Source organism: Cervus elaphus, chromosome 19 (assembly GCF_910594005.1).
Source record: "Cervus elaphus chromosome 19, mCerEla1.1, whole genome shotgun sequence".
Lineage (NCBI taxonomy): Eukaryota > Metazoa > Chordata > Mammalia > Artiodactyla > Cervidae > Cervus > Cervus elaphus.
In genome coordinates, this window is record NC_057833.1 from 59,108,744 (window position 1) to 59,123,196 (window position 14,453).

General features: G+C 38.9%; 1 protein-coding gene across 37 annotated transcripts in view; it reads left to right on the top strand.

Annotated features, from left to right (window-relative positions):
* The window catches only part of ZBTB20 (zinc finger and BTB domain containing 20), an 848,937-nt gene that overhangs the window by 665,081 nt on the left and 169,403 nt on the right, over nucleotides 1-14,453 (top strand). For 35 of the 37 annotated variants that reach the window (XM_043874099.1, XM_043874083.1, XM_043874098.1 and 32 more), the window contains one exon: nucleotides 5,641-5,684. The exons of 1 other annotated variant lie outside the window; for it this stretch is intronic. The gene's annotated coding sequence lies outside the window, so the exon portion shown is untranslated. Of the gene's footprint in view, nucleotides 1-423; nucleotides 1,025-5,640; nucleotides 5,685-14,453 lie in introns of those variants that run through there. One more of the 37 variants, XM_043874118.1, reaches the window with a different exon arrangement.

Here is a 14,453-nt window from a genome sequence, read left to right on the forward strand (position 1 = left end):
TCAAATGTGTTCTTTTTTATGGCTGAGTAATATTCCATAGTGTATATATACCACAACTTCTTTATCCATTCATCTGTCGATGGACATCTAGGTTGCTTCCATGTTCTAGCTATTGTAAATAGTGCTGCAATGAACAATGGGATACATGTGAGTTTTTTATTTTTTAATATTTATGAATTTGGTTGCATTGGGTCTTAGTTGTGGCATGTAGAATCTTCATGGTGTCAGGGCAATCTTCCGCTTTGTCACAGGGACTCTCCAGTTGTGATGCACAGGAGTTGCGGCATGTGGGCTCTCTAGTTGTGGTATGTGGGCTCCAGAATGTGTGGGCTCAGTAGCTGTGGCTCATGTGTTTAGTTGCTCTGCAGCATGTGAGAATCTTAGTTCCTGACCAACGATCCAGCCTGCCCCTACATTGGCAGGAAGATTCTTAACTACTGGGCCGCCAGGGAAGCCCCTGAACTTTAGTTTTTGAATTCTCTCTTTTTACTGATCATTATTTCATCATCTAAATTTTGAAGGTAGGCATTATTCAGAATTATCATAGTATTTTAAGGAATGGTAAAGCATCACTATGATATTCCTATTGTTCTTCTCAAGATGGTCTTGAAAAGCAGGACCCCAAGATATGAATGACTATTTGTGGCATTTATAGTCAGTCTCCTTAAGACCAAGAAACTCGCAGGAGACCCCTGAGTACCTAATGGGAAATTGAGCATGCTTTGTATGCACATCTGAATAACCCTTCCATCTGACTTTAACTTGTAAATCTTTTGCCAGGTAGAAAATAGAGAATTAAAAACCTCCAAATTCAGGGTGCATGAAATGTCATTAAATCTAGCATAAAATTTCTTGAATCTGTCAGATAAAGGAAATCATGTATCCAGAGTGAAGATGGAATATCAATTGACAAGAATCTATGAAGCTGGCACTTATTCTGAGAGACATACGAATCTAAAAATCCAATAATGCCTCTTCCTTTGAAAACACTGGAAGCCAGAAAGGTATTAGGAAAATCAATAAGGTAAAAATCTTCATCCTACTGTTTGGAATGACTCCCACATAAGAATTAATTAACACAATACTTCTAGAACATGAAAAGAATGTTAAACTGTTATCTCTATCCATGCAAAACAAAGATATAAACCCCCCTAAATACTAGAGAGAGTAGTTGGAAAAGAAAGATTGGAAGGATTAAAGGCATGTCTAAAGAGGTCATTTCTGTCCTATTGTCACACCATTTACCCTATTCAGATAGAAGGATAAGTGTTGAACTTTAGTTCATCTGAATTCCTCAGCTCTGTCATCAATGCTGTGACACATTCTAATTTTCTGATTCATTTGTGATGAATAAGTTCTCTCTTTTCTATTCACAATGCTAAAAGTAACCAGTTTTTGTGAGTTATGATTATTTCCCATTTTTTTTTATTGTACTATTATTTTCCCTTAGCAAGTTTCTCTCACTCTTTACCAGCCAGTGTGAACCCCACTTGCAGAAAAACCCCTGTACAGTACCATTGCCTAGGCTTGGAGTTTAGTCAAGAGGAATGAGAGACCGACACCCTGGGCTCCTTTTTTAACCCAGCCAGTTACCTCAACTGGCAAGTGGCTCAGCTTCTGCCCATAAAATAGGTGTAATATTAACAATAGCTTTACCTTACCACCATCTAATATGTAGAATCCAAATCAAGCCAACTATGTCTCCTTCCAAAGAAGCCTAAACTAGCCTAACAAATTCCCGAATTAGTCCAGATGTCAAGGGCAAACATAAAGAGAGAAATACCTAGAGGTACGGGAATTTAGGATTTATAAATATATAGACTTTGGAACAGTACAAACTTTTTAAATCCAAGAAACTATCTGATTTAAGGTGAGTTTTCTAATTTCTAAAAAGTCATTTTTTCTCTGGTAAAGTAGAAGTGACAGTATATACTCTTGTAGTCAGGATTAAATGATATACTGTTAGAGCTGCTTTTTAAACTCTTCTAGGCAGGTGATCCTCAAGCTAAGGTAAGCATCCAATATTCGGGGTGCCTGATGCCTAAAACAGCATGCCATAAATTAGGCTTTCAGCAAAGTCTCAGGTTTCATCCTAAAAGTATGTACATATTCTGCTTTCTGCTCCTCAACATATCCTTGTTTGTTTTACCGAACTGGAAGTTCCATGGGGACAAGAACAGGGTCTGTTCTTTTTGTGTATAACTTTCAAGAAGTAGTTATTGGGTAAATGAGTACATGTACAAATAAGATTTTTTAATTACTTAGCCACAAGGACAACTGACTCTCTAAAGAGACAGCCACATCTTTATTATTTACTTTGTGGCTTTGCATACTCGTCAGACTGCTCCACTTCCCTGGGTATGCCCATATTCAAATCGAAGAACATTTACTTAGGATACCTGAAACCACAGAAGGTCTTCAGTGAATAGTACCTCTTATTATCATTCCTTTGCTCATTATTTCCTCTACCTTATTGTCCCTAAGGCTCTATGGCCTTTTTCATAAACTTGTCAAGGACTAGGAAAGTCAGAGTCTGGAAGTCCTGTGAAGGAGTCTGTGTGTCTCTAGCCACACATACTTACCCATGTAGTATGCTCCATTTTCATACATTTCATTTACTCCTGGCTTTAACTGTATAGCACCTTGTTAAAACATCCTAGAAGTGATGAGCAAGGGGACTGAAAGAACATTTTCTCCCCTCTCCCTTTAGGCTGAGGGTTACTAACCTGGAATTCTTAGAAGATCCCCTTTGGAGTTTGGGAGACACATGAAACTTGTTATTTTAGAAGAATTTCTGGGAGGAGAGATTTTTATAGGGATCTGCATCACCTCCAAAAGTTGGGAATCATTGCCCTGGAACATTACATACACAGAAATCAGAATGGACTAATCTTTCAGTTACAGTTAATAATTCTTTTACTTCCTTGGAGCCTGATACTATATAATAAATTCTACTCAGATATCACAAAACCAAAATCAGACTTAACGCCTCTCCCTCTCTCTACTCTTGCTTCCCCTACTGTTATAAGGCCCTGATTCATTTGGCCTTTACAGTTCTATACTCTTTGCTAGATATTTGTGCTTTGAACCCAGCATGCTTAATGCAAATGATTTTAATCTCATGCAAAACTACTGTAGATAATTCTTTGCATTTCAGATGAAAACAATATACAGACATACAAAGTGAATATCACTTAGGCAGAAAGGGCACATATCAATAAAATAACAATTTGAGCTGAACAAAAATAAACCCATGCAGATTAATACACATTTTCAAAATTGCATAGCAGATTGTAATTCAATCAAGAAAACAGGGGCCTTTTGATGTTTATGAATGTTTATAAATTGTAGAAGAACTCTGAGATTAAATTTTTAGCCTTAATATTAAATTTGGGATAGATATTATTGATTTTCATTAATACATAAAGACAACAATTATATCCAATAAAATCTTTAATTTAACTTGGCTTTAATTTGTCTTAGACTGTGACATACACACTGTGAATTTTCTCTCCATCTTGGATTCCTGTCATTGACAGCCTGTGTGTCATTTGACATCCAGGAAAGATAGTTTTTCATTCCAGACCTTGGATATATTAGTCAATCTGGGTATAATTTACATCGATCTCTTTTGATCACATCAAAAATTTAATTTTGACTGATTAACTTTTATGAATAAATACTCCTTGAAATTTAGAAAGTTGTATGCTTAGATATAAGAACATAAATACTGAGTATAGTTCAAAAAGAGCATAATTATTACTGAGACTTATTGGGTTTATAACATACAACAGAAAAATAAGCAAGCACACTGCGTAGATTAACCACCAATCATATTTTTCTCCGTTTTTTCAAAGGTTGGGAAAGAAAGCAAGCTCAAAAACATTGGGGGAGCAGGCGGGAAGGAAGGAAAGGAGAAAAGAAGAGAAGAAGAAAGGAAAAATGCTTTAAAAGATGCACCAGTGTGATAGTCTAAGATCCCAGCTTGTAGACAGGACTAGAATGTAGCAAAACTTAGAGATTTAAAGTCTTTGAAGCTAGTTGGTAGACACACACATATATATTTCAAGTTTGTGTGTACTTTCAATGAATCATACGTAAGTTAATTATCTTGCTTAAAATTTTCATTAAGCTCATCAATTTTGTGAAACAATTTAAAAGCATTGGAGACCCCCAACCTCTCTTTATGGTCCAAGCTGCAGATTTTCAACTTAACTCTTAACTCTTCTTGTCCTTCACTGCTGCATGTTCATGGAACAGGGTTTCACCTAGTCCACAAAAAGAAAAATGTATTCTTTGGAGGAATCTCTACGATGGTGCATTTGTCCAGAAAACTTGCTGAGAAGTGAAGCTCTAATTGCCAGTTTTCTGCTTTAGCCTTATTCTATGCTAATTTAGTTAATCAAGTCTTTCTACTTGATCTTTTTAAATACAGTTTGTTTTGCATTTTTCTGGAGGCTTTATGTGAAGTGGATAAAACCATAGTGTCAGAGACACAAAAATTCAACCAGCGCACTTTAAGTCCTTGACATGTTTGAGTGAGGTGGGATAAGGAGACTTGCTTTGTCTTCTCAGCATCCTTGTTTGGTTTATTCTCTTGGATCTTCTGTTACTTCAGTTTTATTTCTCTGTAAGAAAAGCTATCAAAACACTAGTGAGCAGGCCAGTCCATTAATTGCTTATTTGGCTTGTGTGTTGACAATTACAAAAGAAAATTATCAGACTTAAAATATAGAATGAGAAACTGTTAAGGTCAACTCCCCCCAAAACTGAAGTGTTTTTTTTTCCTCCTTTTACATTTATTTAATTTTAATTGAAGGATAATTGCTTTACAATATTATGTTGGTTTCTGCCTATGTTGATTCATGTTGCTATATAGCAGAAAACTGAAGTTTTATTAATAGAAATGCATTTTGGGGGACAGATGCTTTCGTTTAAAATCCTTTAATCAGAGGACACATTCCTAGCCTGGTGCTGTGCAGCAGACAAGGCAGTAACCACTGTCAGTTAATGACTGACAGCACGTGGAGGTTTTAAATTTATCCAAAGCATTAAACATACTAAATCTACCCTTCAAAGAAGCAAAGTCTATGAGTTTGATTCACCTTTGTCAAAATTAGCTAAGATTTGTCATGTACAACATAGTAAAGCTTGTACTTGTTCTCATTGTGCTACCCAATAGCTATTTATGCAACGATAGAAATGGTCTATCTGTAAGACGGCCACCAGCCACAGGTGGCTGTGGAGCACTGGGGATGTGACTAGTAGACCAAGGAACCAAACATTTAATTTTTTATTAAATTTTAAGTATTTTACATTTAAATAGTGTGGCTATTATGGCTAGATATGGCTAGTGGCTACTATATTGAACAGCACAACTCTAGAAAATGTTCATATGATTCTGATCAGAATAAAGCTGACAAAGAAAGAGGTTACCACTCCTTCTACAATGATCAGACAGCAAGAGGCCACATCTTTGGACGTTTTATGAGGCTGAATCTTGGACTTCAGGTGACAAAATGGGCTCTTACTGCTCATGCTTTAGGAGCAACAAGTCCTGTCTAAACTTAATTTGCTTTCCTTCTCTCCACAATATCATTGGGTTTATTTTTAATTCCTTGTTTTGTCTTTGATTTTCAGTTCCTTGACCATCAGCCTGTGGCCTGCCCCTTCCTTCTCTTTGTGTAAGTAAAAATGGTTTCTTTACTTTTCAAAAAAAAAGTGCCAGATTTGGGAAATTTGAGTCTTTATTGGCATGTTTTCCAGTTGACTTTGTTGTGGTTTCCAGTGCGTCTTAACTGTGTGTTAGCTTCTTTTGTGTTTGGAGTCGATGTTCTTGGTGATAGTAGTAGTTGCCATCAGGAGGGGGCTGAAAAGGCCAGCAGCCCAAGCCACTGGACCTGTATTATATAAAGACTGCCTTTGACTTGGCCACAGCTGCTGTTTGCAAAAGTCACTGCTCTTCTAGACTACAGCTTACATTCTTCAGTCAGATACCAGCAATAGTTGGGCTTTTGCTCTGCTGTCAACCAATGGGCAATTATTTATTCTTCAGTTATACACCCATCTCTAGGTTCAATAGCTTTTCACTTCAACTTCTAGATCAGAGGTTTCATTTTTTGTACAAAATTTCTAATATCCTTTTACAGGAAGTATAAGACTGAAGTATAAAACTTCAGTCATTTAGGCTGAAATCCTGTGAAATTGTAAAGTCCAGGAAAAAAAGAGAGAAATCCAGGATTACATATGTTAGGAGGTTTATAGAAGGTACCATTCTCTTTTTAGAAAAGATGGGAAGTCATTTGGGGAAAAATAATAACTTGATTTCAGATGAAAAGAGAGAACATTTATTATTTAAAGCCCAAATTAGGCTGCACTGAGTTGGTTTGGATAATTGAAAGAGATTCTGGGGCTATGAACCCAAATAATCAAAGTCACTGCATAAGACACTACCCAAGTGATGCTACAGGTAGGGGCAGTCACCTCACGTGATAAATATAATCAGCGTCCTTCCAGCTGCTTCTCACTGTATGGTGAAGACTGTCCCCTATTCACAACATTCTATCTTACTTCACTGATGCCTTCGCACTGCAAGGTATTTCTTGTGTTGCAATCATTTACACAGAAAGGGTGTTCCCATGGCTCTTTTGCTTGTGTGTGGCTTCCACTCACATTCCTAGAAGCGAGTTGCAAATATATTTAGGGGAACAATATCCTCCAAAGGATGCTAAGACTAAAGTCTAAAGTGACAGTTATTTGACAGAGAAAGGAGATTGATTAAACTCCCCAAAGACTGGTGCTGTGTGTAATGCATTTATACAGCAGGGGTGGGTCCTCCCTGCCCCTGACAAGTCTTGTTATTCCTCCTTCTCGGTGTTGATAGAGTGGGTCTGTCAGTGCTTTGGAGGGTGTCGGCATGCATGCTTGTGGTTACCACTTTACGTCTCTCTGTCCCTACTCCAGTTACCTAGCACTGTGTATTTCTAGTCCTCTGACTGGCAAATCATTTTTGTTACAGTTCTTTTGTGTAAAAACAGTTCACATAATAGCTGTGTGTTAGACAGGCATTAATCCTCACATCACCGGGGATGAGTCAGCACCATGCACTCCTGCTCTCCCGGCTCAGCTATTATGACGTCAGCACTGGAGGGCAAGCTTCAGACACAAGCAGTGCAGGGGCCTGGAGACCTGGGTCACAGATTAGAAATCGAGGGGAGACCTTTGAGATAAAAAACATAATTGAAAGGCTGTGCCTGGCTCATAGGAAAATGTGAAACTGATTCTATACAACATCAACCATCAATCTGGCAGCTTCTAGAGAGATCTGAGTTGTAACCAAAGATAAGGCTGAGCAAATGACCTGGAATGAACTGAGAGCCCGTCCATGTACCCACTAACCTTTTCCCACTTCTCAAGCCAGGCTTCATGCTTGCTTAGATTGTTTCAAATCCTGAGACTGCTTTTATTTCAAGGGTGAGAGGGCCTGTGACAGTTCTGCTGATCTCAAGTGCCCACAGACACAGCTGATGTCTCCAGACGTGGTGCCCCAGGGGCCCATCAGAAGGAGAAGAAAAGTTCCCTGGGGACAGGTGAAAACATTATCCCTTAGCACTTATAGCTCCTAGTGCCACTGAATGGCCTCCTCCAGGCAGGTGCAACATTCTGCCTCTTCAAATTTTTTCTCCTTGGCACTGCCTTTAGTCCAAAGTCCTAGTCTGGATTTGACATAGATTTCAATAGGAGCTGAATAGCTTCCAGACTTTCCCACAAAAGTGTTTCATCCCATTCGTCTTTGGCAGAGAGGAGCCCTCCATGACCTGCCATGCTGCCTTGAAGTAGATAGCACAGACTCACCCTATTTGAGAACCAGGTTCTTATAATGTAGAACTGTCCATAGTTCAAACTCAGATGCATTCTCAGAACAGTACCTTTCCATATTGAAAACTAAATGTTGAAAAGCCTGAAAATTCACTGCCTACCTTCTCTGTTAACAAGACATTCCTCCATCACACCCTCGATCCCTCACTCTTCCTTTCACCCAATGATAACCATCCAAAGTGCCTTACTACTGGGGTCTTCTGCCTTCATTGGATTGCTTGGAGGCGCCTGTCCTGCTTGTAGAAGCTAACACTACTGCTTAGCTTAGGTTTTGATGGATTATCATGTACGGCTCTTTATTCAGTTTTTAGTCAACAAACAATTATAGGAAACCAGTCACTATGCTCGGTTCTTAAAACTGCTAAATAAATAAGAAATGCTCCCCATTGTTAAAAATCTCAGCCTGATAGGGAGATACACATAAACAAAGGCCATGCCATGTGATGGCCACTGGAATGGAGGTATACAAGATGTAGCAAGGGAACAAAAAAGAAGCAGGGGCACCTACCTGCACATGGGAGGTGCCCAAGCTGAACCTAAAAGTCTGAAGAGTGAACTGTAGTTTACCAGGTGAATATGGAGGGCGGGGGGAAACAACAGAAGATCATAATCAGAAAAAAAGCCAGCGCAAAGGAGGTGACACACAGCAGTCAGGTTCCGAGATATTGGCTAGAGTTTCGTGACTGAAGGAGATCCTTTCAAAGGAGATGAGGCTGGAAAGTAAGCAGGAGGCAGATCATGGAAGGTCTTGTATGCTGAGCAAGGAGTTTGGACTTGAAGTAACAAGCTTGGTGAGGCTTTGAAGAATTTTAAGTAGAGTTATGTTTTAGAAAAAGAGCGGTCTGGTGACTGAGAAAAGGGAGAGCAGGTCAAAGATGAAAACCAAGGGCTTCAACTGTGCAGTGGGGCTGGGAAAGGAGAGGAGAGGCAACTGGGTAGTGCTGACATAGACACTGATGTTTGCCTAACGCCAGCCTGGGTTGGCCCCGTGCACAATCCTTGCCTTCTTGGATGAAGGGTCACGTGTTGTGTGGGGCCAAATTTCAGGTGAAATGTTCCTTTACAGTCCCTTCACTGGAGACCTCAACTTGAGTTGGGCCTACTGGTCTCCACAAATATGTGTTTCCTTCTCTCATAGTGGCCTTGGCAGGCCAAGAAGGAGGAGATGGGACATTGCCAGTCTGGCTTTTCCCTTCTTTCACCTGAAAATGAAACCAGTTCTTAATAATATCCTCCTAAAGTCGATCAAAGCTCCAATTCCTATCATTTTCCCATTGCTGCCCTTTTCTGAGAAGTTCCAAGCCATTGAGCTAAATTGCAACTTATGCACAGCCAAGTGTTGAAACAATGCAGTATATTTGTTCCTTCTTTCTGAATTAGAGTTCACCATAAGTGTGCTTTTCTCTTGTTCACTTTGGGCTGCCAGGACGATTTAAAGGAAGTTTTCAACAGCTTCTGTTGCATGTACCATGTTCTCTTTAGCAAATGGGAAGATATGTGTGGGTGTGTATAAGTCTTCTCTGTATTACTTTCTGGAGAAATGTTTGCGGAGATGAACAAGATAAGGAGTAGGGACCTATTGAAAGCCCAGGTCCCCTCAGTGACCTGAGTGCAGAACGTAGGCTGGTGATCAGATGGTCAATTATGTGTTTGTCAAAACACAGTGGGCTGCATTCCAGACTGCCAGCTTTGGAGGCCCAGCTTCTGCCAACCAAATGTCATCTGGGAACATGCAACACTGGGCACTGTGAAGGAGTTTGAAATAGACCATGCCACAGCCAACCTACTGCCAGTCTTATAGCACCAATATGGCATGCACAGCCGGGCCCCGTGTTTCAGAGCTCAGGAATTCACTGTTCTAAATTCAAGAGGTCAGATGGGTTCATGTTTTCAAAGCCTATGTTCTCTGCTTTGAACATTGTGACTTGCTCCTCAGTGATTTCCAAGTGATTTTTTCCAGTCACATCTCTGTGGAAACCACTCTTTTTATGATGGTTATGAGAGCCTTGTAAATGTCCCAGAGGAGAGAAAAAAATAAACTTGCTCTGACAATGACTATGAGATTCTGATAGAGGGATTCCAAGTCTTAGGAAATTACATGAAAGGTGCATAGCTTTTAAAATATCAGGAACCACCTTGGCAACTTATAAAAAGCAGAAGGGCTTTGCCTATTTTATAAAGTGATTTGCATATACCTGCATAAATAATGTCCCCACCTGTACTTTTATGCATTTAGGTTGAATAAATTAAATTCAGTGATCTTTAAAATATTCACTGTCTTTCATTGCTCAGATATCATTTTCAGGACCCTTCCTCCTCATTTTTTTTTTCCCTGTAGTAGTAGTGGCTATTTTTTTCTATCTTTGATTCAGAGAATCAAAACACACTGCAGACCAGTCTACCACAGCCAGGAGCATTACCTCTCTCTGCTTCCATTCCTTTTAGCCTTTCTACCTAGTAAACAGTGCTTTCCATAAGCTTTTCATAAAGGAAATGGGGGAGTATATTACTAAACTGAAAACAACACAAGCTAGGATTCAGAATCATATTTAGTGGAGAGTTAAAACATAAACGAGCACAGTGCCCTTGTGTGTTCTTAAGAAACTTAAAACTGAGTTACGAAAAGAAGCCATACTATTGAGTGTTCCATATGCACAGAAGATAATAACAATTCCAAAAGGAATGATATACTCCAGTAAGTACTATAGGATTTCATTCATGAAAGAAAACTTATGGGCTGGAAAACATCATGTAAAATGCGATTTTTGTTGTTGTTCAGTTGCTAAGTGGTCTCCAACTCTTTGTGACCCCATAGACTGCAGCTTCCCATTTAGCTAGTCTTGAAAAATGGCTTGAATGTAAAAAAAAAAAAAGAAGAAGAAAGAAAGAAAGAAAGGAAAAGTAAAGAAATGATATCCCAAGCAAAAGCATAAACCTAAGTGTAGGATTCTTTGAAGGGGTACAAAAAGCAGTTTTTCCCCACTCAAATTTTAAACCCATTGAAAAATAAAAAACTGATTGCTGGGGAGCCAAAATTTTTGCTAAAGTCTAGGTGGACGAACGGAACTTAGTATGAGAGGTAGAAGGGGCTCACTGACTCTCTTCCGCCCAAGGGAAAAATCTGGATCTGCATAAGAATAATGCTTTTCCAGGTCGCTGACTCCTGCTAGTCTAAGCAATCTAGAAAGGAGAAAGACTCAAAAACGTCAGTAGATAAGTCTCAGCCAACTGAGAAACAGGGGCCAACAGGATGATTCTCCTCCATGGAAAAGTATTAGCATAAGGAATGAGGCAAGATATGTTTAGAAAACTTCTTTATGTAAACTGGGAGGGGGAAAAGGCTTTCCTGCAAACCCTAAGATCCACAAGCTGGGAAACAAGAGGAGGAAGTATTGAGTAAAATGAAAATGGAAACCAGAGCCAAGAGGTCAAATAAGGCTCTCAAATGCCTAAGGGGACATACCTGAGGTTGAAACCAGCTGTCATAGAATTATCGGAGTTCTAAACTGAGGGTTTCTTTTTAGACTCTTAAAATTACCAGAATCAGAACCCCAAGAACAAGCAAGAAATGAAGACAATGAACTAAACCCAAGTTGGAAAACAAAAACAAAAACTCTTATCTTTTGTGAAACTAGTGATAAAATTTGTTGAGTGCTTGCCTTTCTTTGGGTACTAGACAAAATATTTTTAATGGTTATATGATTTAACCTTTTAAACTACTCTTATTAAGTATATAATATTATAAAAATGAAATGGATATTTAGCATGTTTGAATAATTTTTTCCAAGAATGCCTAGGAAGTAACAGAGACAGAACTTGAATCCAAGACTATCTGTCTTAAAATCCTTGGCGGAATTTCATTAAACACAAAGTGAATGTCTGCTAAGTGCTGAAAACCTAATAGCAAAACACACAGAGCTTCTGCCCTGCTGGAGTTTACAGTCTGGGGGAGGGGAGAGAGACATTAATCAAATGGTCACACAAAAGAACTTATAATTGCAAGCTGTGCTTACTGCTGTGAAATAAAAGTGCCAGGTCCTCTACAAGCAATATAGGAGCGGGGATCTAAGTGAGTCTGGAAGTACAGGAGACATTTCCCTGAGGAAGTGACTCTGAGCTGAACTCTGAGGTTGAGGAGATAATTCAGGGCCTGTTGATGTCAGGATCTCTGACAACATGTTAAGGACCTACCTCAGGGCAATGGAAAAGCACATTTAAGAATGAAAATGGCATGATCAATTTTGTATTCTAAAAAGATCTTGCTACTTTTGTACATTTATCCCAAATAGATGGAAACATATCCATACAGAAAATAAAGTTTATGGCAGCTTTACTCACAATAGCCCCAAACTGGAAACAATCCAGAAGTTCTTCAATCAGTAAATGGTTAAACCATAGTATGACCAAACCATGGAACTGCTCAACACTTGGAAGTAGTGAATTCTTGATATGTATAGCTTGGATTAATAACAAAGATGTTACACTGAGTGAAAAAGCCAATTTCCTTTATAAAGCATTCTTATAATGACAAAATTATAATGATAGAGAGCAGATTAACAGTGATTAGGGAGTGAGGGAAGATGGGACTGACTGTGGCTACAAAGTTGTAGCCCGAAATAGTCTTAGGATGTAGCCATTCTATATTTTGACTGTGGTGGTAATCATGCAAATCTTTACATAAGGATGTGATAGCATAGAGCAACACACATACATTTATATGTAAAATGAGTGAAATCTGAATAAGGTGGATGGATTGTACCAGTGTCAGTTTCCTGATTGTGATATTGTACTATAGTTAAACAAGATATTATATTGGGACATTATGGGGGGTAGAGGGCATACCAGACCTTTCTGTATTATCTCTTACAATTGCATGATAAACTACCATAATCCTGAAATTTAAAAATTAAGTTAGTTTCATTGTGGTAAATGGTTTCGGAGGAGCAAAAGTAAGGAGGCTATGGTACAAGAACAGATAAAAAATAGACTTGGGTAGAGATGATGGGAATGGAAGCAAAATGAATGCAACCGAGAGATAATTCAGAAACAAACAGGTTTTTCTTATGGATTGGATATGGGAGATGAAGGAGAAAGAAGTGACTACTGGTTTTATGTTTGTTAAAAAATATGAAGGATGGTGCCACTCAGGGTTACATGAAACACCAGGGGAGAACTGGGGTTAAGATCTGTTTTTGAGATGTCTAGTGTCAAATGCTCTTGATAGAAATAATCATATTGGGTAGGCAGATGAATATATACAACTGGAATTCAGAAGTAAAGTGAAGACAAATGAAGCTCTTGGCATGGATGATAGTTGCCTAGGGACGAGGTTAGATGAAGAAGAAGGCCCAAACTGGGACTTGAAGAACTCAATATTTAGTCACCTGGTAGGGAAAAATGAGGTTGTGAATATCCTCAGAAGGAATAACTAAGGGGTAGTAGGAAAATCAGAAAACATTGACACAGAAGCCAAGAAAACAAAGCATTTCAAAGAGAGTGGTCAATAGTGACCCCTGAGAAGTCAAAGAAGTTAAGGATTGAACAATATATCACTTAATATATTAGTCTGGAGGTTGTTGTTGACTTTAGCAAAAGGTGGCTTGTTGAAGAGGTAGAAGCAGTAACTTATTTGTTAAAGGATGAGGAAAGCATAAGAAGTGAAGAAACAGAGCAAATGTGGGTAAGTCTTAGAAATTTTACCTTAAAGGAAAAGAAAATGAACTAGTATCTTAGGAATGTGGGGGTGGTGGGGTGAGGTCAAAAGAAGTTTCTGGAGGGGAATGGAGACATTAGCATTTTTATATGCTTAGAAAAATACAGTAGAGAGGAGAGATTCAGTGTATAGGAGTGATAATAGGATAGGATGACTGTTGAGGGGATGGTTCCTGATATGGACAGACACGCGGTCCTGAGTACAGTTGGAAGGATAGAAGGAGGAACATCTCTTCCATGGTTATAAGAAAGAAGAAGGAAGGGTAGAGATAGATGCAAGCTGTGTGTAGGCTTGGTACTGAGAGGTTGAGAGGTGTCCCAAATAGTCACTCCTAGGGAGCAAGGTGCTGCCAAGAATAAGTGAGGAGGAGATTTGAGGAAAGTAGAAGTTTAAAATAGTTCTTGGGATAAATAGCATGGCAGGTTGACCAGAAGAACACAGTGGGTTTCTCTTTGACAGTGCAGAAGGTCTAGGTGAGTCTGGTGGGTTTTTGTAGTACCTATTCTGTCTTGTGTGACTTTCTCCAGAAGTTCAATGACCAAGGTGGAAACTTAGAGAAATGTGCCTTTTAATTCAAATTAGGATGGAGTTTTACATAATAAGCATGAAAAGATATTAGGGGTTTTAGTTTCTTTTTGATTCAAATCTGAGGCCAGAATGAAAAGGCAGTAAAAGAGCTCTGTTCAATTCTCTAAGCCTCTGGTGAGCATCTACATTGCACCAGGCACTGTGTTTGGTACAGAAAAAACAGTCTAGTTTAGTTTAAAACACTGACATCTAGTCCAAAAGGCCAAGAACAGGTGATTAGATAACCTTTGCCAAAAGACACAGAAACCCACCTCATTATTTTCTTCTGCCTTCT